General features: G+C 66.6%; 1 long non-coding RNA gene across 1 annotated transcript; it reads left to right on the forward strand.

Annotated features, from left to right (window-relative positions):
- Positions 1-204: 204 nt before the first annotated feature.
- Positions 205-1,456, forward strand: LOC141978824 (uncharacterized). Its single transcript, XR_012636428.1, has 3 exons — positions 205-365; positions 807-859; positions 1,224-1,456. It is a non-coding gene; the product is annotated as an uncharacterized LOC141978824 (long non-coding RNA).
- Positions 1,457-4,312: the final 2,856 nt, after the last annotated feature.

Raw genomic sequence — 4,312 nt, forward strand, 5'->3', positions numbered from 1 at the left:
CAGCCCTGCCGGTGTCCCCCACTCCCACCCCACAGCGCCCCCAGCCCTGCCGGTTCCCCACTCCCGACCCGCAGCCCCCGCACGCCCCCCACTCCCGACCCCCAGCCCCTACGCCCGCCCAGCTGGCACCCCTCATTCCTGACCCGCAGCCCCCGCTGATGGGCGTCTCTCCCCCCAGCTCTGGCCTGCCCGCCCCACAGCTCCTACCAGCCCTGCACGACAGCCTGTCCTGCCTGGCCGCGCCCGCGACCTGCGAGGCCCCCTGCGTGGAGGGCTGCGCCAGCGACCCCGGCTACGTCCTCAGAGGCCTTGACAGCGTCCCCTATAGCCAGTGCGGCTGCACCGACCCTAGCCAGTACTACCAGGTGCACTGGAGCCGGACGCCTGGGTTCTCTCCCCGGCTCTGGGAGGGGAGTGGGGGCTGGTGGGTTAGAGTGGGGGGGGCTGGGAGCCAGGACTCCTGGGTTCCGTGGGGTTGCTGACTCACCTCTCCCCAGCCCCCAACCAGATCAATGACACGTTCCTGACGGCTGACTGCGCCCAGCGCTGCACCTGCCTGGAGACGGGCACCCTGCTCTGCGAACCGCCACGTGCCCCTGGGGCTGATCCTCGTCCTCGTTGCCGGAGTCTGCCTCTTCCGATGGAGACAGCAGTGAGAGCCCAGGGGGGTCGGGGAATGGGGCAGGGGCCTGTTCCCTCTTGGGGGACACTGGCTCCCACCCGGCCCCAGGGTGGGGACTGGCTGGCTCAGGGGGGTCGGGGAATGGGACCTAACCCCACCGTGGGGTCCCCTCTCTCCCCTGCAGGCGGAAGGCTTGGAGAGGACACAGGAGCAGCATCCCAGTGACGGCAGCCCTGGGTGAGACGGGGCGGGGTGTGTGTGTGTGTGGGTGAGACGGGGGGGGGTCAGATGGCAGGGCGGGAAAGATGGGTTTCCGGTCGGCCCCCCCAACCCCTCCCAGTGGTGCCCTGTGAGAAACAGGATTCACCACCACTTCCTGTCCCACATGGCTGGTCACCAGCCACCCTGCCCCAGAGGTGGCTGCATCTCGGCTCCGGGCGAGGGGTCCCCGGGTCACCAGCCGCCCTGCCCCAGAGGTGGCTGCGTCTCAGCACCGGGCGAGGGGTCCCTGGGTCACCCGCCACCCCGCCCCAGAGGTGGGCGCATCTCAGTGCCGGGCGAGGGGTCTGTCAGTGACTCTGTTTCTCTCTCGCTCCTCTAGGCCAGGGGGACCCCGCAAACCGCGGCACTAAGGATCAAATCACCCGGTTCTGAGGCCTGCCCCGCCCTGCGACGGCTCAGCCCGATACCCCCGTGACGAGGGGCCGGCGCGGGGCTGGCGGCACCCGAGATCTGCAGCCCCCATGGCCACTCATTTCCCCCCTCAGGGGCCCCTCCTGAGGCCGGACGCCTGGGTTCTTGCAGAGCCGATCCACGAAATTGTTTTTCATTGTTCACTTTAGTCATAAAACTTCCCAAGTAAAGTTTATGAATGAAACCGCATTCATTCATCAAACCGGGTACCCGAGGTCTGGCTAAATGAGTTTCACTGGCAATTTGCTGCTTAAATCGCGGACCCGGGCCCTGTTTCACCATTGCAATGTCTGGTCCCCGGGTGCCGGCCCCCGCCCTTCCCCGCGGGGCAGCTCAAACCCCATTTTAACAGGCTCACCCCGCTTTGCAAGCCCTGCGGTAACCGGCCTCGGGGGGGTGAGGGGTGTGAACGAGGCCCCGTCTGGAGGACAGCATCCCTCGCCCGCCCCAGCCCGGCCGGACGAAATCAAGTGTGAGCTCCCCCCCCCGGCTGAGGACGTGGGCAACCGCCTTGCCAATGCAGGGAGGGTCCACCCCAGAAAGCACGAAAGTGCAACTGAAGCCCCCTCAAGGCCGGGTCCCCGGCTGGAAGCCAGGTCCGCCCTGGAGGGGGGATCAGTCCCGCCGAACCCGTGACACAGCAAAGACCCAGAGCCGACAGGAAGGGGGGGGGTGCGATGGCAGATATTTTCTGGGGGGGGGACTGTCACGGAGTCCCCGGGCGATGCTCTGGACCTGCTCCCATGAAGCCAGGCAGGACTCTGGGGGACTCTCCTCTCTGTCTGCAGGACACACAGTTCACCCGGCTTCCCCCTTCCTGGGTCTGACCTCGGAGCCTCCAGCCTCCTCTGCCCCTCCGTGCGCTTCCCACAGCGAGTCCGCCCAGGCGGGGTGCTGGGGGGGCAAGAGGGTCCTGCCCCCCAACTCCGCAGTCAGACGTGACTCTCAGCCAGCCAGTGACACAGAAGGTTTATTAGACGACAGGGACATGGTCTGACACAGAGCTTGTAGGTGCAGAGAATGGGACCCCTCAGCCGGGTCCATTTTGGGGGGCCGTGAGCCAGACAACCCCGTCTGCCCTTCACTCCATGTCCCAGCCAGCCCCCAACTGAAACTCCCTCCAGCCCCCGGCTCCTCTGGGCTTTGTCCCTTTCCCGGGCCAGGAGGGCACCGGACCCCTTTGTTCTCCAACCCTTTAGCTCTCACCTTGCAGGGGGGAAGGGCCAGGCCATCAGTGGCCAGGAAACAGGGTGTCGGCCCTTCTCTGTGTCCAGACCCCTGCCCACACCTGCCCTCTAGGGCTCTGCAAGGATCACACACCCCTATCCCACCACCTAGAGACTTAAGAACTGCCTAGGGGAAACTGAGGCACCCCCACACTATTCAGAGGGAACATTAAGAACAGTCCCGCTCCGTCACAGTAACATTCTGCTGCCAACGTGGCAGGGCACCGGCGCACGCCCACCAGGGACCCTTCCTCGTGCCCGGCTTTCCTGGCCGGGTCCCCGCCACAAGCTCCGACCCCCCAAGCTCCAGGCAGGGCTGATAACTATACAACAGCTGCAGAATATTTTGGGGGGGGTGGGCAGGGGGCTGTGGGGGGGGGGCTACACACGCAGGTATTAGTTATCGGTCTTAAATCAAATTACGTCATGATAACAAACGTGGGGGGGTCTTGTCTTGTCCCCGGAAACGATCCTGTGTCGTTTTCTCTGCAGGCCGCAGCCCCGCCCCCCCCCCGGCTCCCTGCCCCCGCCGGCTACTCGTTTCCCACCCCCCCTCCCCGCCCGTGGCGACGGGCACCTCCTGAGACCAGACTCCTGGGTTCTTTCCCCGGTGTCCCCCGGCCCCGGCCATCTGTCCTGAGGGCTGGGCCATGTTCAAGGCAGGAGAATAAATTTACACTTCGACAGGCTGGGATCGAGTCTTGTGTCCGCCCCATCTCCACTCCAGACACCCCGCTGCGAGCCAGGACTCCTGGGTTCTCTCCCCCGGCTTCGGGGGGGGGAGTGGGGGCTGGTGGGTTGGAGCGGGGTGGCTGGGAGCCAGGACTTCTCTGTTCTCTCCCCAGTCCTGGGAGGGGAGTGGGGGCTGGTGGGTGAGAGCAGGGGGGCTGGGAGCCAGGACTCCTGGGTTCTCTCCCCGGCTCTGGGAGGGCAGTGGGGGCTGGTGGGTTAAATCGTGGGGGGGGGAGGTCTCTTTGTCTCCCATCTTTCTCCAACGCTCTTTCCAGCAAGCATCGGCCCTAAATCAGGGCTGAGCCGTGGGTCAGGCCCGGAGCCAGCCCCGAATGGCCATCTCTGGCGGGGGGGGGGGGTGCCGGCCCCGGAGCCTTTCCCGTCTGACGTCAGCCTGGTGGCTGGTGAATAGGGGGTTGGCCGGGGAACCCCGTGCGGGGGGCAGGAATCTTTGCTCCTTTGTCTCCCTGCGTCGTCCCCCCCCAGCTCGGTCATGGGGTGGGGTGGGGGCAGGAGTGTTTTTATTTTAGCCTGTTTGGGGGTGGGGGGGACGGGTCGCAGCCTCCCAGGGCCTTCGCCAGCAGCCTGCGTCAGCGCCTCACGTCCCGTTGGCTCGCCGGGCGCAGGAACCCTGGAGTCCGGGCTTCCCCCTGCCCCCCTCTGCACCCCACTCCCCTGCCCAAGCCAGGGAGAGAACCCAGGAGTCCTGGCTCCCAGCCCCCACTGCTCTAACCCACCAGCCCCCGCTCCCCTCCCAGGGCTGGGAGAGAACCCAGGAGTCCTGGCTCTCAGCCCTCCATGTGGGGCTCTCCTTGGCCCCCCGCATTTCTCCGGGGCTCAGCTGTGCTTCCCCCCACTTCCCAGCCCATGGCAGCCCCCCTTCCCTGCCGGGCTTGGCTCAGCGGGGCCTCCTGCTGGGAGGAAGCAGCCTCGGGACCCGCCCCCCCAGCTGCCCCCCACACAATGGCCCAGCTCGTCCCCGGCTGGGCTGCAGGCTCTGGACCTGGCCTGAGCGGCCCTAATCCCCCCATGTCTTAAT

Source organism: Natator depressus, chromosome 28, assembly GCF_965152275.1.
Source record: "Natator depressus isolate rNatDep1 chromosome 28, rNatDep2.hap1, whole genome shotgun sequence".
In the NCBI taxonomy this organism is placed as follows: domain Eukaryota; kingdom Metazoa; phylum Chordata; order Testudines; family Cheloniidae; genus Natator; species Natator depressus.